The sequence below is a fragment of the Protopterus annectens genome, chromosome 7.part0 (assembly GCF_019279795.1).
Source record: "Protopterus annectens isolate FY-2018-M chromosome 7.part0, PAN1.0, whole genome shotgun sequence".
NCBI lineage: Eukaryota > Metazoa > Chordata > Ceratodontiformes > Protopteridae > Protopterus > Protopterus annectens.
The window spans coordinates 1,511,798,091-1,511,823,132 of NC_056739.1; positions in this window are offsets into that span (position 1 = coordinate 1,511,798,091).

Below are 25,042 nucleotides of genomic sequence, written 5' to 3' on the forward strand. Positions count from 1 at the left end.
TGTACAGGTTCTTCACAGCAAATATGGCTGTGACAACATACATTAACTGAGATGCATCTGTGAACAAGCTGCTAGGAGAAACCGTAGATGGTGTAGCTGTAAAATGAGATATAAATGAAATGTGAAATTTATACTGCACTAAGCTCTGAACCCTGAATAGTAATATGTCAAGTATCAATGTGTGTACCATGCAACATTGTCTTGTGTTAACCTTTGCTTTCCAGATTGTAGTAATCCAAATGAGTAATGCACAGCACAATAACAATCTGTCATGCATTTATCACAGAAGTACAAGTTTAGACTGTCTAACCAAGAGGCTATTAGGCAGAAACCATTGAAACAAGAAACAGCAGTTCCCCAGTAACTCAGTGTGATGAGAAATAGCTTAGCTGTTATTTTTGCACACCCAGACATGGTTGGAATCCAGGGAGTGGTACTAAGATGTGTGCAAATCTACACAAAAGGAATCAGGAATAAATGTAAAAACAGTCAGGTAATGTTAACTGATATTTTCCCGACAGGTTTTACGGGTAAGTAAATGTTGCCAGGAGCTGTATGAAGTGTATACTAATAAACTGTGTACAACTGTTCAATTGTCCTACCACATGCCTGCAAATGACAGCAGGGTAGGTACATACAATATGCACTCTTCCCAAATCATACCTCTCAACTGTACAGATATTCATTGAATGTCCAGATATTTGTCTCAGATTTATGGTCTATTTTACATAAAGAGTAGTGGTGTCATAGCAAATCAATTTCAAACCATTATAGACTGAAGTTAGAAAATAATGATAGACATACAAGTGTCAGATGTCATATCCATCAGAAAAGCAATGAAAATGCAAAACCTGTTATTTTATCAACTTTCTAAGTTTGTAAGAGTAATATCTAAAAATTGTCCATATGTATGAGCCTTTGTCCCACTCTTATGTATGGCTTTGTCCAGATGTCATGCTCTAAGAGGTTGAGAGGTATGTTTCCGATACATGTCTTTCAAGTGTCATGCTGTCATGGCTAGTGGTCACTGCTGCAAATAATCCTGGACACAGATAGGAAACCAGTTGACATATGCCTGTAGCACACTCAGATAACAGCAGTCCAGGGTACTCCTCCTGTGCCAGACATGTAACGCTGACATGTGCGAGTCCCCTCTAGTCATGTACCCAGAGTTGTCACAGTTTGCCTTATACCATTCCAGACTGACAATTTCATAGGTATGTTTGTACTACAGAAGCTATGGCCATAGGTAGCTGTAAAGTAAGGGTAGACCCACAGAGTATTGAGTGGAACTGTTGTTGAAAATAGAAGCATAAACAGTTGTTAATGGATTTTCTGTCTCCTCCCCATCTGCATCAATAATTATTACTCATAATGCTGCGGTAGCATTGTCGCCTCACAGTAAGACGCTGTCCGGTTCGATTCTCAGCAAGAGCGTCTTCTGCATGGAGACATGCATGAATGGGCGTACCCTCGTTGAAGGTTGTGCATCAGGGCTGGTAACTTGGCACGTAAAAATCAACTACCAGTCATTAGCAGACTGGAGTTCCGCTGTGGTGACCCCTAACCGGGAAAAGCCAAAAGACACAACTATGGGTATGTTGTGCTCCAACCCAATGTTGGGACTTGTGTTATATTATTGTTAATATGTTTGATTGCTTAAATGTTAACATATGTTGTTCAAAAACCATTGTTGGTAGCCTGTTGATGTCAATGTTACTGGCATGCTATTATGATGCATATTGTTGTTCCATTTATGCATGTGTTCTGTTTGCTATGCAACTGTTTCAAATCTATTTTATTTGGTTAATTGGAACACACATGCTTGCTGCTATAACTAATCTTGAAATGTGTTGTCTATAACTAACCAACACATTTTGTAAAACCTCAGCACCATAGCGCATTTGGGAAGGCAGATCCTAGTGGATCCACCTGTCCCAACTCATCTGGTTGTGGCACTGGGGCCCAGCACATCTGGGACCCAGCCCAGATCTCCCGGGAGCAGGCATGGACAGGAGGCCATCTCCCACAGTCAGGTCCGGGGTTTGGTGTGCAACACCCTTCGATCCAAGTTTGGAGAGCAGTTGCTCCAGATTGAGGGCCGTCTGGTGCACCTCGAGTCCAGCCCCCAGCACAGCCACCTTTGGGGCTGTGAAGGTGCAGTGATAACTGCCCATGGGTGGGGATTGCAGTCCCACTGTAAACACATGGGTCCCATGGGCTTCGGATTCCCAACCAGCCTCCCCATCAAATGTATTTACCCCATCATGTGTTATATATTGCCCCTGTCTGCTGTCTTGTCTGTCTCGCCTGTCTCCCTACCCAAGCAATCTCCCCAGATGTACCTACAATCCTTCCCCAACATTCACGCTCACCTTAAAATAAAAGGGCATCTGTCCCCCCAAAAAATATTGCCCCATACATAGCTGTCCATTTCACACACATGTCCACTGGACACATGTAATGTGATCCACTTGGCTTGACAATACATTTCTGTTGTCCTCACCCCTCTCTCTGGGGTTTGAGTGTTCAAATTCACCTCCAAATTCTGTACAAATGCACAACTTTTGCTGTATAAGAAATGGTCAGCTGTGGACCTTCCCTACACCCGCCCTGCACATCCCTAGCTATCTTTCATATTGTTTTTCCTTCTGCATGCCCCTTTTCATCACTTTCCTTCAACCCCTTTTTTTTTCCTTTAAAGAAAGTAGCACAGGTGTAAGTGAGAATAAGTGGAAGTAAGCGAGTTTGCATGATGCTAAGTGAAGCCAACACAGATTAAGCATCTGTATGTTTAATCATGTATTGGCATCGCTTAGTACTGCACAAAATCATGCAAACCCACGAACAACTGCTTAAAACTGCTTTAATCACTTTGTTTCCATCAGCCACTGTTCTGCCTAGCAACAAAATAACCAATACTGCCACGTCTCGAACCCTGGGCCCTGTACACAACAGTCAGAGCAATGTACCACTACACCATTTGAGTCCCAAGGATTGTTGATGCTTTTTCAAACATATCATGCAGTAGAGTCATTCAACAGTAGGGAAAATATTCTTTATAGAATCAGTCAGGTTTTGTATATATACGTATACACATGTATATATGTATGGAGATGCATATATATGGAAAAATGCATACATAGTATAAATAGAGATATCCATAGAATATATAAAGATATACACACACACACACACACACACACACACACACACACACATATATATATATATATATATATATATATATATATATATATATATATATATATATATATATAGGTTTACCTTCATAATATTGAATGCCGTAATGTCTAATGTTCATTTGGTCAAAAAATAACATCTAAACCCAAAACACAGTATTATCAAAATGCCTCGAATCATTTCATTGAAAAGCAATGAGATCACCTCTAATATTTTATAGGAGGCCTACGCCCCCAGCACCCCCATGTGGGGGGCTGTGCCCCCACACCCCCCTACTTATATATACCAACTCCGATATCGCACTACAGTGCAGAAATGGGCAAATTTGATAAAGAAATACACAACACTTATGGGGGCCAGGCAACAGTACATCCTACAAATATCTGGACATAACATCACATTAGGGAAACTACACTCAACTGGTAAGCATGTCACAAAGCACAGTCCAAACTACAGTCAGACTGACACAACACTAACCCAAATCCGCTATGGGGAATTACACATGTATTTGCAAATATATCAGGCACTACAGGGATGTAACAGCACTGAAAAACAGACACCAGTGTGAAAGTGCATACCCACAACTAATTTCACCACAGTCACAGTGACATACCAGTAAGCCAAATAAACAGTACAGTATAAGGACTGTGTGAACAAAAACATATCAACATGCTTGCCACTCACACACTACCCCTACATAAACTGTCCCAATTTACAGTGTAATATGACACCTGACCAAGATATGGGACATGTCTCAGTCTGCCCCTACAAACATATACAGCCAATAGATCACCAGAAACTGGAGCAGCATGCACAAGCAGATAGAAAGGAAGCCATAACACATACATCTTCCCCCCTCCCTACACAGGCCAAATAACATTGACACACTACACTGCTACACAATCCTGACAGTCTGTCAACAATTGCCAGAAATACACAGACCTTTCAACTATTCAGAGTCCCACAGAATGTCCAGGCTTTGTCCTCATATATAAGGCCTCTTACACATAACATGTCTGGCATTCTGATACATCACTGGGATGGTATCAGGGATGAAGACACTAAATAATGATATATCCTACCTATCAATCTCTTATTGCATGACATCTGGACAAAAACTGACCTACTTGGGGGACAGAGGTCCAAAAACAGGGACATATGTGCAATATTGCTGTTATAAACTGAGACAGTTGCTGGTGTAACAGGGTTTGCTGTAACAAATCTTTTCTGAGGGATATAAGTCAGAAACACAAACGGGTGATACCATTTACTGACTGCAATCCCCACAATATGCTAATGATTTTCCAAAGAAAAAAATGTCTGAGGAACACACCAAACATGAAAGTCCAAAATCTGGCCAATCTGCAGATAACCCTACAGCTGAGAGTTATGTCAACCACATAACACTGTCAGACTTAAAATCATGCAGAAAAGCCATGCCCACATAAACCCTGTTAAACTAGTATAAATCCAACTGTATAACAGCAATACTTACATTATGCCCATATGTCTGGAACATTCTCCCCCAGTTTGTTGGGCTGTCTCCACAGTTTTCGTTGTAGGAGGTATTTCCAACTCCTGTCTGTATTGCTGTTGTTCACACACCTTCATGAAGTTCTCCACACAGGCAAGGAAAAGGGGCAATGCCCACATGAAGTACTCAATTATAGGAGTGTGTTGCCATGCCATTGGCTATAGGAATAACACCACAGCTGTTCTGCATGCAATTAGCAAGTGGAGGACACGAATTGAGGCACAGACCATCAGCTGCTCATGAGCATTACCTGCAAAAGGCAAGCTGCTGCCTATGTAAAACAGATGTATACACTACATCTGGGAGAGAGAGAGAGAGAGAGAGACAGACAGCCAAACAACACCTATTGGAATCAAACCTACCATACTTGGAAAAAAAGTTTTGTCAAACAAGTAAGCATGTAATGGAATGCAGTAGGGGGGTATGTAATAATGGGAAATAGGAAGTTCAACAAATATGTCTCAGCAAGATTTGCTGTACTGATATATTGCCGATCAGAACCTATGGCCATAGCATCTGGGTCTATCTGCAGTGACATAGATCACAACTCAGGCCCCTGAGTCACCATAGGAAAGGATGGCTCACATATGACTACTACTGGAGTGTGTGTGTTGAACAATACTGACTGTGACACTGCTAGGCCAGCTACTGGGATGTCGTAGATATCCATATGTTAACTGTGAATACAACTATGACATACACATTTGTCTCAAAACTGGGAGAGACCTCTACAGGGCATTTGCATAGTGAAATACTGCTGCAGATGTCTGTGTTGATCTGCATGTAATATACTGAGCTCATACCATTCAACTGTCCAGTGTTATGCACACTGACCATATGTGTGCCTCATATTTGTAGTCGTTTACTCACAGAGTTGTGTTATGTCTGGCAAATAATTGGCAACCTGTGAAGATTGACATTACAAGATCTCCTTCACTTTCTTTTGGCTGTTCCCGTTAGGGGTCGCCACAGCAGATCATCTGTCTCCATTTCTTCCTGTCCTCTGCATCTTGCTCTGTCAGACTAACCACCTGCATATCGTCTATCACCACATCCATACACCTTATCTTAGGCCTTCCTCTTTTCCTCTTACCTGGCAGCTTCATCCCTACCATCTGTTTTCCAATATACTCAGCATCCATCCTCAGCACATGTAAAAAACAACATAATCCCACTACTCTCTTGATTTGTATCCAAACCATCCAACCCTGGCAGACCCTCTAACATACATATTCCTACTACTGTCCACCCTCATCAAACCCAGTGCAAATCGTAACATCCTTAACTCTGCCATGTCCAACTCTACCTACAAATGCAGTGGCTTTGTCCCTGTACAAACCCTGACTAACCCCCACTCAAACATAATAAATAAATGACAACCTCACTACAAGAATAAAACTCTGACTCTCTAACTGTTTAAACTTCTGTGTATCACCCACCTACTGGAAGATTTAGTTGACACTACACCATGTATGATAACCACCTTAATATATGTGTTTTCCTTTTTCAGATGAAATCTTTAAATATTTCTTTCTCAGCTACTTGCTTTCAACCTTTGCTGTGTGTATGTGAGAAAAACATGTACCTGTGTGTACATATTGTTAAACAAATCTCAGTTTTGTGATAACTCACTGTAATAATTTCACTGTATTTGCACTTGTTTTTGTACATTTGGAGCTTTTCTCCCCGGGCCTCCACTGAAAATGGACCTGTATCCAGATGGACTTTCCCGGTTAACAAATGTAAAACAAAATGAATAAAATAAATAAACTCTGACTCCTGCCTTTTTGTCAATGCCACTGTCTCCAACCCATATAACATAGCTGGTCTCACTACCATCTTGCAGACCTTCCCTCTCACACGTAATGGTACTCATCTGTCACAAATCACTCCTGACACTCTTCACCACCCACCCCATCCTGCCTGTACTCACTTCTTCACCTCTCCCCCACACTCATCATTACTCTGAACTGTTGATTCCAAGTATTTAAACTCATCCACCTTTGCAAACTCTACTCCCTGCATCCTCACCATTCCTCTATCCTACCTCCCATTCACACACATATATTCTGTCTTAGTGCTGCTGGCCATCATTCCTCCCCTCTGTAGAGCATATCTCCACCTCTCCAGGGTCTCCTCAATCTATTCTCTGCTTTCACTACAGATCACAATGTCATCTGTAAACATCACAGTCCATGAGGCCTCCTATCTGATCTTGTCTGTCAACCTGTCCATTACCACTGCAAATAAGAAAGGGCTCAGAGCTGATCCCTGATGTAATCCCACCTCCACCTTAAACACACCTGATACTCCCACTGCAGAACTCACAATTGTCACACTACCCTTGTACATATCCTGTAGCACTCTTACAGATGCCTTGGCCACTCCTGACTTCCTCATACAATGCCACAACTCCTCTCTAGGGGCTCTGTCATATGCTTTCTCTAAGTCCAGACACAACACAATGCCTTCCGACATTCTCTGTACTTCTCCATCAACACTGTCAGAGCAAACATTGCATCTGTACTGCTCTTTCCTGGCATGAAACCATACTGCTGATCACTAATCTTCACCTCCCTTCTTAACCTAGCTTCCACCACCCTTTACCATTACCTCATGCTGTGACTGATCAGTGTTATCCCTCTGTAGTTACTACAGCTCTGCACATCACCCTTATTCTTACAGTCGGTACCCAAACACCTTTTCTCCACTCCTCATGCATCCTCTCACTTTCCAAGATTATATCAAACAATCTGGTTAAAAAGACCACTGCCATTTCTCCTAAACACATCCATGCTTCCACAGGTATGTCATCTGGACCAACAGCCTTTCCATTCTTAATCCTCTTCATAGCTATCCTTACTTCTTCCTTGCTAATCCATTGCACTTCCTGAGTCACCATAACCACATCATCCAACCTTCACTCTCTCTGATTCTCTTCATTGAACAGCCCCTCAGAGTACTCTTTCCATCTGCTCAACACACTCTCTTCACTTGTGAGTACGTTTCCCTCATTATCCTTTATCACCCTAATCTGCTGCACTTCCCTTCTAGCTCGGTCCCTCTGTCTAGCCAATTGGTACTGGTCCTATTCTCCATCTTTAGTGTCCAACCTTTCATATAACCCTTCATACACCTCATTCTTATCCTTTGTCACCTCTCTCTTTGCCATGCACCTCATCTCCTTATACTCCTGTCTAATTTCTTCATCTCTCCGACAATCCCACTTCTTCTTCACCAGCCTCTTTCTCTGTATATTCTCCTGTACTTCCTTATTCCACCACCAGGTCTCCTTGTCCTACTTCTTCTGTCCAGATGTCACACCAAGCACATTTCTAGTCATCTCCCTTACTACCTCTGCTGTAGTTATCCAGATTTTCGGTAACTGCACTGCCACCCACTGCCTGTCTTAACTCTTCCCTGAACTCAACCTCACAATCATCCTTTTTCAGTTTCCACCATTTGATCCTGGGTGCTGCTGTCACACTCCTCCTCCTCTTCTTGATCACCAACATCATCTCACAGACCAAGATGCCATGTTTCCTGACTACACTTTCCCCTGTCACCACTTTACAGTCCCCAATCTCCTTCAAACAGGCCCTCCTGCATAGGAGATAATCCACCTGTGTGCATCTTTCTCCACTCTTGTATGTCACCCTATGCTCCTCTGTCTTGTTAAAATATGTATTCACCACAGCCAAGTCCACCTTTTTGCAAACTCTACCACCATATCATCTTCTGCATTCCTTTGCTTAACACCATACTTACTGATCACTTCTGCATCCCCTCTGTTCCCTTCACCAACATACCCATTGAAATCTGCTCCAGTCAACACTCTCTCACCCTTGGGTACAGTAATCACCACTTCATCCAACTCACTCCAAAATGTTTTCAGTCTATCCATCACACATGCAACTAGCAGAGCATATGGACTAGCAACAGTCATCATTACACCATCAATTTCCAGCTTCATAAACATCACTCTATCTAACACTCTTTTCACCTCCAAAAACACTCTTGGCATACTGTTCCTTCAGGATAACCCTTACATCATTTCTCCTCCCAAACACACCATGATAGAACTATTTGGACCTGACTCAGATACACCTAGCCTTACCCCCCATCCATCTGGTCTCTTGCACACACAATATATCGACCTTCCTTCTGTCCAACATATCAGCTAGCTCTGTCCACATACCAGTCATACTGCCAACAGTAAAATTCCCTACCCTCACTAACATACTCCTAGCCTTTCTGCTCTCTTCCTACCATATGAGCATTGGACATTCTCCAGGGTATGTCTATGAATGCAAAGGCTACTGTGCTATCAAATGGCTTAAGTGTGTTACAGCAATATTAAGAAAGTGTCACTAATTTTGGCCCATTGCTCCCCATGTATGTGTGGCATTCTCCAGATGTCCTGCTCTAACAGTGCAATAATTTTGTATGTGTATGGCTTCTACTAACTCTGATGATGCCATTAGTGGATGGTGAAAGTGCTAAGCTTGTGGAACTATATTAAAATTCACTGGAAGTGCGCTTTGGCTTGTGTTTTTCTCCTTTGGTTTTCTTTATTGGTTATTCACCCTTTGCGCGATTTGTTTTGTGTTTCTGCTCTAACAGGTTGACAGGAATGACTGAGCAGCAAGAGTGTAAATACAGTGTGCCATACTGACATAGAACAGAAATGTATATCAGATATTACCTGTGCGCCTGTATCTATGAGTAGATGTACCTGGCTGCCTCATAACAACAGACATGGGATGCAAAATGTCAGGTAAATAAGCTGTGCATGTTGTACATGCATATAATCTCAGTTTCTGTGCATCCAACAGAGTTAGACTTCTGCAGCTTCTGATTGTTGCATTGCCCTGACATAGACATGGGTATTAGAATAAACATGATTATCAGGTAGAAATTGGAGAGGTGTCCAACGGTGTTATGACCTTGTGTCCATGCCTACTACAAACAGCTATATGACCACTGACATAAATGTATGGACTCAGCAATACCTTACCTGTAAAACCTGTCTTCAACAAAGTAGAGTCATCCTCTTTGCTGGACAGCAGCAATATACAAACCACATAATTGGTCGGTATATTGGCTGTGCAGGGAAAAGTAGGAGCAGCCACCAACTTGGCAGCAAGTCAACCTTTGTATGAATGAGCATATAAGGTCACAGGTAGATTACTGTAAGGTTAACTATGAGTACAAATTGGACACATCCACCTAGGGCAATCACAAGGCTGTCTTCACATATGTCTGCAATCTCAGAGACAACAACCAAACCCACCCTGTAATGGTGGTCAATCACAACACATACTCGCACACCATAGCTATAGCCAACCTGCTGCAGACAGGTTTAGAGCAAACTTCATCCCCCCCGGCTCACCATCAGTATAGGTGGATATGCACAGCACCTGCACCCCTCCCCTCATCATCAGGGAGCAGGTACATACTGCCTAATCAAAGTCAGCAAAAGCAAGTCTCCATGGGACCTGATAACATTCCTGTCTGAATCCTACATGAACTCAGGCATATGCTTCCAGCTCCATTACACACTGTATGCAAGCCAAGCCTGAGCACCATTGACATTCCATCTGCAAGGAAGATGGCCACTGTCATCCCTCTACACAAACGTGAATGATGAATGGTGGATTATAAAATGTACTGGCCCCCATTGGGGGGAACATGACACATCATGAGCAGGTGTGCAATGCAGGTTTATACTGTGCTGATAGATGGCAGAGGTATGATGCAGTCGTAAGTGGTGGCTAATGATAGGCAAAATTGATGTGCTGGCTCTGTAAATAACTCTGGGCAATGTGTGAGGTCCTGTGATGTGTTTTCCTGTTTATGTCTTCCAGTTGACATGCAGCATCAGCCAGCATACACTGCAGAGGAGAATGCAGCTATTACTGTTGCAATAATACAGCACCTTTAGGTGCTCTTCAGCCGGAGCCAACAAACTCTGTGGGAGCAGACTGCCCTGTGGGATGACCTTGTCCACAGAGTGAACACCTTGGGCCACCATGGCCACATATACAATCACTTCAGGCATCGGCAAACTGACGATACATTTTGCCCAGCAAAGGGCTGTTGCCGTGGCCAGGGACCATACTGCTACAGGTGGGGTCCAGCCACTTATGGCAACAGATGAGCTCCTTGCCATCCTTAAGGCAGCCCCCACACAACAACCAACTCATGAAACACCAGTCGTGGAGGTGGGTGACATCCAGGCAATAGGTGAGGAGCATCCAGGTAAGGCCATAGTGCACATCAATTTAATCATGTTGCTGTCATACTGTCTTCTATAAAGTATCTAGATGCATATGTCAGTTTAAACTGCATTTGTGGCTGGGGTTTAGTAATGCACACAATTGCACATCTATGGTGAGGGACAGCAAATTGTGTACTATCATAGCTTGTACTGTACTTGTGCAGAAATGTAGCATTCATTGTGTACCAATGCCAAATGTGAGTCTGCTGACAATACCTCTCCACCACAACTACATAGGCCCCTCTGGTCTGCACATGGGACAGCAGCCTGAAGCCGGTGAGTATGGGATTTTCCTGCTGTGGCCCACCAATACCCCAGCCATGTTAAGGCCATGCATGTGACCATGCACATAACTGTTACTCTCAGCCATTTTGCAATATCTGTATGTTCACTTGCGGTGGGGTTAGCTGCATTGCATCACAGTGGTTGTCACAGGGGCCTGTTTGCAGGAGATGTCACATATCTGTAGCATACCTCACAACCTGGATAAAAGGAAACAAAAATCAAACTAGCAAAAAAACAAAAAATGACCACTGATGCTGCAACACAAAGAACACAATTTTAATGGTTAAGTGCTTTTCGTCTCCTATAATAATAGACTTCTTTAGACCACACCACTTTATTTTAGAAAAACAGGAGCTTTTATGGCAATTTAGGTTGAACTCTTACAACATCCCTGGTTTAAATGAAGTCACCTCTTTTGCATGTATTTTAAAACTAAGAAGTTTAATACGTTAAGAAAAACTTTCCCTTTGGTTAGTGAACATTTATCAGCATTATTTTGAGCTAGATCATCGAGATATAAGGTGTTTTTATTTGTTTTATAATAACTAGTTATTGTTGTACTAAGCTGTGTGTATAATAACAAGTTTGATTTTAAGGAAAGTGAGATGACAATCCTCTGTATTTAGTGGTGTATTTAGTGATGTTTATGTTATTGTTTGATGACGTATTTAGAACAATATGTGATTGGCTGTCTCAAAATGTATCAGCTGACTTATATTTAAGCAGATTAATTGCTTTGTAATGTTGTCTGAAGAAGTCTACTATTAAAGAGATGAAAAGCGCTCAAAAAAAGGGTCTGAAGAAGTCTACTATTATAGGAGATGAAAATCGCTTAACCATTATACCTCACAACCTGCCATTGCAAGAAATCTGGACAAAGACTGACAAAATGGGGGGATGAAGGCCCAAAACTGGGACATATTTTTATAAATTAGCATTATACAGTGCATATATATGATGTACAAAACCTTTTAGAATGCCAGGTATTTGTGATATACAAAATGAGAGCACAATAAAACATTTCTGAACCCTTCCAACCATTCATGTGACCTATAACCTGCACAATTCAATTGTAAAACAAACAAATCTGTTAGGAGAACAATTATGACACATAAAAAACTTACAAAAAGCTAGACGCATACATGTGTACAGGCTGAAGCTAATACTGAGTTGAAGCAGCTTTCGATATTATTACAGCATTATGTCTTTTTGGGTACACACCTGCCATCAATTACAGAGACTCTTTGATTAACAGCAAATAATGGTCAGCTGTCCTACCAGGATTATCGTAAATTTACTCAGTTACCTGCTACAGCAACAGCCATAGTTCACATACAGCTTATGAAGCAGCAAAGGGATCTCATTTGTGAAAGGTATCAGCCCAGAGAAGGGTGCACACACATTTGCACAGCATTGCATATACCATGGAACATAGTGAAGACAATCATCAAATGGTGGTGGAAATATGGGGCAACAGTGAGATTGCAATGAACTGGACATCCCTCCAAATGTGTAGAAAAGACAAAACCCAACCTGTTCAGGGAGGCTACCAGGAGACCTACAGCAACACTATAGGAGTTGCAGGGATCACTGGCAAGTACCATTTGTGTACTACGTGACAACAATCTCCCATATTCTGCACATGTCTGACCTATGGGGTAGGTTTGGAAGATGGAAGCCTTCTGACATACAGAACAACATCCAGGTCTTGCACATTTCTCAAGAAAACTACATCAGGTCCCCCAAAAGCATGTGGGGAAATGTGTTATGGTGTAATGAGACCAAGGTTGCACTTTTTGGCCACAATACCAAAAGGTTGGTTTGGCACAAGAACAACACTGTGCATCACTAAAAGAACACCAACCCCATGGTGAAGCATGGTGATGGCAGTGTCCTGCTTTGAGGTTGTTGTTCATAAGCTGGAAGTTGGCCTTTAACCAAGGTGGAGGGGATTAGGAACAGTTCAAAATACCAGTCCCTTTTCCCCAAAATCTTCAAGTGTCTGCTAGAAAGTTGTGGATGGAGAGGACTTACACCTTTCTACACAAGAATGACCCATACCATACATCAAACTCCATAAAATAATGTATTCACCACAAGACAATCAACATTTTGGAATGGCCCAGCCACAGTCCACACATACATCCAATAGATAATCTTTAGGGTGCCCTGAATAGGCCTGTGCAGAAGTGATGCCCTTGCAATCTGACAGAGTTGGAGGGCTTCTGCAAGGGAGAGTGTACAAATATTGCTAAGTCGAGATGTGCCATGTTGATGCACACCTTCCCAAGAAGACTGACTGCTGTTATGAAATCAAGTGGTGCTTTAATAAAGTATTAGTTTAAGGGTGTGCACAGTCATGCAACCAGCCTATTGTATGTATTTCAACTTCTACATGTTACCCCTAACTGATGTGTTTGCTCTTCAATTGAATTGCACAGGCTATAGTCATATTAAAGGTGGGAAATGTTATCACATGATTTCTGTGGTCTCATGTTATATACCAGACAAACCTGGCATGTCAACAGGGGTGTCTACACTTATAATATCCACTGTATGCTTAGAAGGTTGTTAGCATAACCAGTTCTGTTGTAACATACATGTACTGCAGGTTTTGAAGTGTGAGACTCAAAATATGTCATTAAATAGTGATACCAGTGCTCATATAATCCCAGTAATGTGTCAGACAAACACAGGATTTGTGATGAGCAGACCAGAAATATGAGCCATACATGTAGACATTCAGAGACACTCTGCATAGTTGAGAGGAATGTTCTGTAGGAGTTGCCACTGTCCTATACGGGTGAACAATTATGTGTACATTGCTGCAGTGTATGCTACGTGAAAGCCCATCACCTACTAACACTACTCACATAACACAGAGGTGTATATAAATAGTAACAGGAAAAGGAAAGGGCTGCACTGCATGATGTTGAGGGCCTGTCTAGGGTGTGTATGTAGTGGTCTGACTGTGTTGTTGTAAATGTCACCAGTTGGCTATTGTGAGGTCTGGTTAATGCTTGTCTGCCACCTCACTTGTGTGTGTGTGTGTGTGCATGTGTGTGTATGTGTGCTTGTGAAGCAGCAAACGGTATAGTGCAGGTATTAATTTACATATGTTGTCTTTCCCCCACAGGTGGCCATGGCGGTCATGGTCCCTCCAGCTCAGAATCTGATGTCTGTGTCTCTGCAGACTCTGGCAATGATGATGGTCATATTCAGGCACAGGTAGTGTTGTCAGGGGCTGAATCTATGCCATCAGTTGGCATCCCACAGTCATCCACAATGTTCCTGCAAACAGTCATAATGCCCACACATGCCCCATCCCCAGCATTCATAGATGATGGATAGTTGGCAGGTGGTGGCATGGAATAGACTAGTGTGGTGATTATGGCAGGTGTGAGTGCAGATACTGGCCATAGCTAGAGTGCAGGTGAGGTCCCACACAGACAGATGGACAGGGGTGCTTGCAGGAGTAACGCTGCTCATCAAGTCACTGTTGCAAGTGCCACAGCAGGTGTCACCAGATACATGTTTCGGGCTGTCATGAATGCACAGGCAAGTAATGAACGCAACACTAGACAAATACTCAGGGTGGTGGATGCAACTCTTCCTGATTTACGTGGCGACATATGTGACCTTGTTGAGGCCACACACCAAAATACTGAGGTCATGACTAGACAGTGGGGTGAGACTTTGGCAATCCTCAACCTCGGTATGTCTGTGCTAGGGTGTGTTGTGGGAGATTGGCATTGGCCACATGGGCGTAGGTCAGCACCAACATCAGCTGAGAGGCTACGGGGCCATGCACCTTCACACTCCTGTAGTGGCAGTGACACTCGCACTACCAAAGGTGGGTTGCTGTCCACATCACCATGGAGCAGGCCATTGGCATGTGGTCCTGGCCGGTCTCATCAGAGACATGGATCCAGCAGACAGCAATCACCATCAGGAAGCAGTACTGCATCTAACCTTGGCCCTGGTGGTGCCAGTGATACCCCTAGAAGGACCAGTTCTCATGTCTGTGGCTGGAGATGGTGAAATGGACACCCTGCCATGTACAGTCCACAGCTGTCCAACATACCCCTGTGTAGGGCAGCCACATGACATGACTGTGTGCATATATACACACACACATCTGTATCACAGGTAGGTCACCTCCAGACACACACAGCACCTCTGCACAGCCCAAATATAGGATACTCCTCCAAACACACACATGGATGTCAACTGCATGGCCCAACTAAGGCCTCTGGCAAACCCACACCACACCCTGTGCATATGATGATACACCTGTGCCACATCCCTGCCATTCATACCATTGATGGAGAGACAGGCTAATATGGGTCTGATGCACAAGGTGAATATAGCACAGTGTAGCTATGTAATACTGTGTAAGGTGCTGTCTGCTTGCATTTGTTATGGATACACATAAAGGTGTATGTACCTTATTAGCCATGATGCATTATTGCTGTTAGTACCACTGACTGAATGTAATCTGACTTGTTGCATTCTGTTTGTGTTCCAGGTATCTGTGTGTCTGCAGGCCGTTGCCCTGCAGACATTGCCAACATAGAGTATGGCAGACTGGAAATACACTGAACATTTCATAGACAAGGTACAGGTTTATATGTATGTTTACTAGGTGTACATGCATGCAACAGTGTGTGATGGACACTTGTCAGACAGTGTGACCTGGCATACATACCCCTTGTCACAGACAGATAGCCTTCAGATATGCCACCTCAGTGTTCCATAGTACCACAAGCTGATACATATGGAACAAGTTACTGCAGTACTGTCAGGAGGTCCCTCACAAGCTTAGCCATTAGATTGACCTCAACAGATTCACATGCCAGCACCTGTTGCCCCTGCCATTTCTTTCCCATACACTCAACCCTGATGCAGTTTGTGAGGGCATGCATAGCACTGTGTATGACAGGTTTGTGGTATGTATTCCTGAGTTCACATGGTGGAGCAAAGAGAGAAAATGGTATATCATTTGTATACACACAGTAAAGACTGACACAGAGGATGTGCATACAGTAACAAAAACACAGTTAGCAATGGACAGATTCAGAAACCTACATTTCCACTTTAATGTTCTATAGTGCTACACCCACATGACATACCCCACATAGATTATATGCATAGGACATAGCACACTACCTCTTACAACATGTAATGTTGTGAATGCCTTCATGGATGGTGAGATAACCCACCAGAAATAGCAACTGGAGTCATCTACTGCTCCTACAAGCCCAGACAAGTGATAGGGTAACAGGCATTGTAACAGCATGATGTTTCAGTCAGGTATGATATCTGATGCTGGCATGTGTATCAGTATACTAACTGTGACCTATTTGGCAGCAATATCACAAACATGGCTATTGTTAGAGGACACAGACCACATATGGGTTGCAAACATCCAGATATTCCATAGACATCTGTACAGATGACTGGAATGGCCTGTACAGTGGTTTAGCATGCTGTATGTGAGGCAGATGCCATTAACACTCTATATAAAGTAATGCCATCGGGAGGTGGTAAACAGGCATGGATGGTACACACATCAAAATGGTATAACCCACACAAGATATGATTCTCATCCAAACACACACAGTTGCCAGTATTGAGATTAGAACGCCTACCTATCTAGCTATTTCTACTATAGTGCTATGCAGTTATCAGATGCACCACAAAGCTTATATGAATTCACCTTGTCCCAAGGTACTTCTAAGGTAAACGGCATCAGTAGGCCTTGTAAAGTAGGGTGATGGGAAGTATACAGGGTGGTACACAATTCAAAATGGTATAACCCGCACATGATATGATTTTCAACCCACACACAGTTACCAGTATTGAGATTAGAACCCCTACCTATCTAGTTATTTCTACTATAGTGCTATGCAGTTATCAGATGCACCACAAAACTTATATGAATTCACCCTGTTCCAAGGTACTTCTAAGGTGAATGACATCAGCAGGTCTTGCAAAATAGGGTGACGGGAAGTGTACAAGGTGGCACACAACTCAAAATGGTATAACCCACACATGATATGATTTTCAACCCACACACAGTTACCAGTACTGAGATTAGAACCCCTACCTATCTAGTTATTTCTACTATAGTGCTATGCAGTTATCAGATGCACCACAAAACTTATATGAATTCACTTTGTCCCAAGGTACTTCTAAGGTGAATGACATCAGCAGACCTTGTAAAATAGGGTGACAGGAAGTGTACAGGGTGGTACACAACTCAAAATGGTATAACCCACATACAATATGATTCACAACCCAAAACACACACAATTTCCAGTATTGTGATTAGAACCCCTACCTATCTAGTTATTTCTACTATAGTGTTATGTAGTTATCACACATGCTACAGTTCTTACTGGGCTGACCCCTGGCTAAAGATGCTGATAAGGAGAATGACATCAGCAGGACTGATAAAGTGGGGCACTTGGTGGGAAACTTATTAAAATACGTCTTCTTACAAACACACACACTTACACACACATTTGCCAGATTTGAGAGTAGAACCCCAGCCTATCTAGTGATTTGTACTACAGTGTTACACAGTTATCACATGAGCTACAGAGCTTACTGGGCTGAAAACTGGCCAAAGGTGCTGATAATGGGAATGACATCAGCAGGACTGCTAAAGTGGAGCACAGGATGGGAAACTTATCAAAATACTGCTTCTTACAAACATACACACACATACACACACACACACACACACACACACACACACACACACACACACACATATTTGCCGGATCTGAGAGTAGAACCCCTGCCTATCTAGTGATTAGTACTATAGTGTTACATAGTTATTGCATGCACTACAGAGCTTACTGGACTGACAACTAGCCAAAGGTGCTTATAAGGGGAATGACATCAGCAGGACTGACAAAGTGGAGCACTGGAAGTGTTGTGTGTTGGAATGGCCTAAAACTCTTTCATCTGCAAACAAATAAACACAACTGTGCACACAACTATCACACACAAGCTGTTGCCAGTAATGAGATTAGAACCGCTACCTATCTAGTTATTTGTACTATAGAGTTACACAGTTATCACATGCGCTACAGAGCTAATAGGAGTGATAGGTGTCCAATGATACTTCTAAGGTGAATGACAGCAGCAGATCTTGTGTAATAGGGCAATGCGAAGTGTACTGAGTGTGAACAGTCTCCTAATATGTAGACCTATGGAGACACCCACACACACACACACACACACACACACACACACACACACACACACACACACACACACACACACACACACACACACACACACACACACACACACACACACACACACGCAGGTGATGTGATATTATAAACCCAACCTCATTACTATTAGACAATGGGGCTCACCTTTTATGTTGGCACATGCAACTGTTTACAACTGGTATGCCACTGTCCACAGCAGCACATCACTGTATGCCATTCAGAGTATCCATGCATGTGACTCACTCTGTCTGTGTTCCCCTGTGTGTCTCTCTCTCTCTATATCACTGTCTGTCTCTCACTTCCCCACATCTATGTGTGTATGCTTGACATATGTTATCTGTTGCCCATATATATGTCTATGTATCTCATGCAACAGATGCAGATATATCACATTTGGGCCAGCTAGCTGAGAGTAATCCTGTTTGATGTGTGTGTAGGGACATTTAAGGTGTACATAGCTGTCTGTCTGCACAGACATATATATATATATATATATATATATATATATATATATATATATATATATATATATATATATATATATACACACACACACAATACAGTCATATAGTCCAATGTGGGTTCCAATATGTCTTGTGATTCTCTAAACATGTCTTGTGATTCTCTAAGTGTAAGAGCATGCCCAGTGTGACCTTCTATAGTTAGAGTGGGACTCCATTCCAAAGATAGATGTACTCTATTCCAGGGTGTTTGTGCTGCAGCCATACCTCTCAGGAGTACACAGGGCTTTCCTTAGGGTACTGGGTTTGTTTAGAATGCATTTTCTGACATATCTGTAGTCTGACACTGCAATATATCGTGTCATTACCTAGTGCCAGACATCATCAGATTGTCACAGTGCTTTACCAGAGGAATACTAGTTGTATGATGCCTAGACCAATATTATGAGGGCAGCTATGTACATTCTTGCCCAACAAGGCCATTTGTGAGGTGTGGCTGCAGCCAGTTAAATGATGATGTGCTGTGTAAACAGTCCAGCAACTTGGTGATATACTGGCTGGGGATCTCCTGTTTGTTTGTTATCTTTCTAACCTGAGATGTTATAGCCTTGTGTGGCCATACCTCTCCCCTGTACATTTTTTTGCAGGTTGTCCAGGTGTTTAGCTAGAGGTTTCATCCTGTCTATGTAAACTTGTTTTTATGGCAAGTTAGTTACATACACTTGAAGAGTGATGTAACAAACTAATGACAGACATTACTGTTTCAGACTACATAATCTTCAGACAGTTCCTGCTATTGCAAACCCCTCACCCTACTAACTTTCTCAGTATGTAAGGGGGATATTTACAATGCATACCTATAATTGCGCATTTGTTCCACTTTTATTTCTGCCCTTGTCCAGACATCTTGCTGTTAGAGGTTGGGAGTTATGGGTATGGGTACAGAGTGAATTCTACTGTGCAGGCATGTCCATTATATGTAAAAACAAACATAAGAAAAAAGGATTATTGAAAATAACCACTGGCAACAGTACCAAAAAGCATTTATATTCACATTATCCTTAGCACCTCAGCTACACATCCTTCAAGATGTCCATTATATGTGTAGTATATTCCACATAACACTGTGGCTTCCAGGTAAGTCAATGGCAGAGCAGTGGGTGTCACTGACATGCATAACAGTTGGCACTACAGTTATCTGTGCATGGCCCTGTCAAAGACAGCACTGTACCTAGGGCACTACAAGAAGACTGCTAGGAGAATGTGCTGGCGAGATTCTGACAGTATTAACCACACATACACTTAGCTCATTGACCCCTGCATATTGTGGACAAGCAACATGTTTTCATCTGTATTGGTACAACCCTGCCAATGTGTGCTATGCTGCTATTTCCCTGCAAACATACATATTACTGCATTTCTGTGGATATATGGGGGGCACACCTGTCAACGGTATACATTTGCACAGACTGTGCTGATATATGCTTTACATTTTGGATCCATTTAGCATACTATTGTGGCCTTTTTTTGGACTAGAGGCATATCAGTAAAGAGCACAGGTCAGATTGTAATGACATACATTTGAGTTTCAGACTTCTTACCCTTCATAGTCTTACTGCAACTGTGAGTCCTGCTGTGGTATCACTGTGTGAGTCTGTGGGGGGGGGTAATTCAACATTGCCTCCATTTGTTTGCCTTTACCAGACATTTGTCTCTGGTTTTCTACAGCTGACTTGCTGTGTGGGTGTGATGGGTGGGTACGTGACCCCCACAGTGACATCCATGCCTGTGATCTATGACCCCGTACTTAGTTGTCCCCAAACCTATACTGCAGTGGGATTTGCCACCTTGGGTACTACTGCATAGTATATGGAGGCCAGTTTTGGGCAGATATTTCCTAGTGTCCCACATTGCTGTCAGCTGTCTGCTGCTATCCCAATAGGCCACCCCATTCCCTTGCATGCATGTAGCACTACCATAAATATGCTAGCAAAACATACTAATCCATTCATTTATTGTTAAGAAGACTGACTCACATTGCGCCTCTGGCAGTTGTGAGGACAGTGTTTGAGAGCCGCCTATGTTGGAGGCACACAGTACACTGCCTATACATGATAAGTTACAGGTAATGTGATGTGTGTGTCATCCATTTTACTGTGTGTGCGAGTCCAAGAGAGGTGTCAGTCCCTGGGGTCCCTACAGTGTCAGTGTGTGTGCTGTGTGTTGCCTCTTTGCCAAAGCCTGAACATACTGAGCATGCCTCCATCCTAATACAGGAGCAGGCTCAGGGCCCTCCTCCTGTGAGTCCCTCTGTGCCTATGGGAACCTTGGCAATGGTGATGGGCTGTGTGATGGGCTGTGTGGCCCTTCCCTGCACTGTCCCTGCTGCAGCTGTTTCTGCAGGATCATATTATGTAGCATGGCACATACTAAGAACATGTGTGCACATGTGGCTGGAGAGTACTGCAAGGCTCCACCAGATATGTCAAGGCAGCAGAACAGTGACTTGAGCATCCTAAACACATGCTCTATAATGATCCTGGTTTGTGTGTTTGTTTCATTATGCCATTCTTGTGTGGGTGGGTGTGCATTTCTGATGGGTGTCACCATCCACGGCTACAGTGCATAGCCAGCATCCCCCACCAGATAGCCATATTAGATGCCCCTACTGACAAATGCCTGGTAAAGCTGTGACAAATGCCAGATGTGGGAGTCATGATAGCTTCTAGGGCTGCCAGCACACAGTCATGATAATGTCCTGGGCATTGCACACAACCTGGCAGTTGATGGAGGTGAATCCCTTGTGATTTATGTAGACCCTACCCTGTTCACTGGGTGATGCTTTGATGTGGATGCGCATGCAGTCTCTCTCACCCAGTACCTGTGGGTATTCTGCTACACGATGGAAGAGACTCATATGGCTGGTCCTCTCCTCACGGGTGTTGGGGGAGTAAATGTGCTCACAGGCATGTGGTAGCATGGCATCCAGGAACTGGTGGAGTACCCTGGATGCAGATGCCTGTGAGACCCCCATGATGCCCCCAGTAGGTCTTTGGAAAGTACATGTAGCTAGTATTTTTAAGGCTACACATACTTTGGTATCCACTGGGATGGGTTTCCCTTTGTTGGCTCTGGGTTTGAGTTGAGGCCGGCATAGCTCAATGATTTGCTGATGTATATCTTTGTCCACCCTGTAGCTCTCTACAATTACCAGATCTGGTAAGTTACCCTGGGTCTAAACACTCTTCTCCTCCTCGGTCTGTGGCGGTTGTCAGTATTTTGCTCCTCACCACCCTCAGCCTCTAGCACATACTGATGGATCAAAGCAATGGCAGTCCATAACATTTTTCCAGTTAAAATTCCCCCGCATGTGTACACCAATGGTGCAGAGTTTGTCGGAAAAGCCAGACTGTAAGGTGTTTGCATTGTTTATACTGTTGTGCTGCAGATGCTACCTGTATGATTGGCTAACTATGATGCATTCCACCTGCTAGCTATGTAATTTGTTCTTGATTGCTTTTATTCTGCTATTTTCCTTTTTTTTCCTTCCCATTTCCACCCCTTTTAAGCCCTGAGGTAAGCCACGCAAACCCGGTGCCAAAATGTAAACAGTCCTGCTACTTCCGGTTTTTTTTTTTTTTTTTTGGTTTTAGACCTGGTGCATGCTACACAAACTCATTTAGCTAATGTAAACACAAGGAAATAGCCCTCCCTGAATGTGAACATGCTCTTCATTTCATGGAATAAGTCAAACAGAGCATCAGACACACACCCTTGCTTAGCTCTGCTTAGCTAAGCTTATCTGGAAGCCATGGAGCTCCAATGTGCTTACTCCATGCATGACACACACTCTTTTCATGTCTGTTGCTTCTTCTGATTACATGATCATGTTAAAGCACCTACAGAGTTAGGTGCAGTTTGGAACTTAGAATATTTTTTTGACTCAGTAAATTTTCCCTCATTTGCATACCCACTGCCTTAGTCCATAGTTGCTGCACTACCACAGAGCCTTTCCCCTTAACAACCACTGTTCCCTGGTATTGTTTTGATTCTACATGCCATAGACTATAATGGCAAAATACAGATTTCCCTTAAAATTGAGTTTTCACATTTTTTTTTATTTTTGACACGATCACGTTTGAGCACCACTGCTCTATGCTTAAACAACAGAGATCAGCCCCAAAAATATAACTTTTATTTTTATAAAAATGAAAGACTTTTCCATGCCAATGGCCATATATTTGGCCATTGGCATGCCTAAAGATTATAATACATGCTTTTATTTGAGCTGTCATACCTCTATTTTAATTTGTGCAGAAATGTATTCAGCTAGTGTCCAGATACATTTCTGCAACTAACGCTATTCTTGCACGGATGCCTGGCTGCTTGCTGATTCACCAGTTCACCTCATTTGCATGGTTTTCACCAGCAAATGTGGTAATTAGCATTATGCAGTTGTGTCCGTGCAGGAATAGTGTAGGCAGGCTTGTGTAAATCACAACAGTAGTTTACTGGATCGCTCGGGGCCATATTCCATGCAGGAGTGGCTACACTGTTCCTGCATGAAAAATAAAGCTTATTGAATCCTGTGGATAATCTAATTGCAGTGACTTGCATTTAAATAGGTGCTTCTCGAAATAATCTATTTGGTCTCTTAGTGATAAGCAATTTTCACCGGTGTAAACTTTCTCACTACCATTAACCACTAAGGTCTGGGCCAACCATTTGTTCACCTAGGTAACTGAGGTATAGTCATGAGCATTCAAGCTGGAAACTGAATAGGATCAGGGCACATTAATCCCCTCTTGACCACCACTGCCTAAATTCCTGGTCTCACCAATATTAGTACCAAAGTTAACCCCTGCAAAGATGTAGTAACTTTCTCAACCACCTGCTGGGTGAGTTGTTGCATCAGCATAGTGAAGTCCATCTGTTCAAACAAGGAGGTGGTTTGAGCACTGTTGAACAAGTCTTGAGAACCTCAAGCCAAAATAATCACAAAGCACAATAACAACCAACCACAAAAAAACTAAAAGCAAGCTAAGTGGTCTCGGACAACCAAAACTACAAATAAAAAAGTAAAAACCGAGAGCCGAACATGCAGAACTCACTGACTTTATTGAAAACAAAAAGGTTAAGCTCTTTCATCTTGTACTTCACAAAGACATCAGAACCTTAGAAACCAATACAAAATGTGGCATTTAAATATCACTGTCAGAGACACACCTCCAAGTTTACCAGTCATAATACAGATGGTCCTAAAACCTGCAAAACTCCAATCAAGTTAAAAACCTAAATAAAGGTACAATTAAATGCATTATAGACAACACAGTACACTTAAAAATTTAATAAAAAACCCTAGATATACAACTATAGGACAGTAATTATTTTAGATACCCTCTAGGTGCCATTGAACAAATCCATTTGTAAATATTGTTTCATAATCATTTTTGTAAATCACATTTTTGGATCTAAGATGCACTAATTCAGTATCAGAGTTCAGATGGTAGTAGTCTATAGATGATATGTAGAAAATATAAGCTAATTTTTTTTTTACTTATTTTTGGAAGTTGACCACATTGTCTTCTTCCATTGTATGTCAGAGTTAATGATGAGCGAAAAAAACTTCTGATGGTGAGATTCCAAATGATATTAGAGAGAAGGGATCTGTGACTGAATGTGTTGTCTGGTGACCTGGGTGACCTACACTCCCTTTCTTCTGTGCATAGAACACATTTCACCATCAGGCAACTAGCAATCTGACTGATTAGTTTTCTTGCCCATTTTATTTAATCTGTTTAACAACATGCTTCTCCTGTTGCAGTATTGAACAAAACAACTATATTACTATTTTGTCTAAATGCTACCTTATAAAAATGAAGGCTGTGGTGCTTATAGGTATATACTAGACTAATGACCACCAAGGCCTTTATAAGCCTAGCCATGCAATCCACCTCAGTTGTGTCCCTATGTAACATGGGTGTTTATTAGGAAGAGGTGTGCTACTTAGGATGTTTCTAGAGGATAT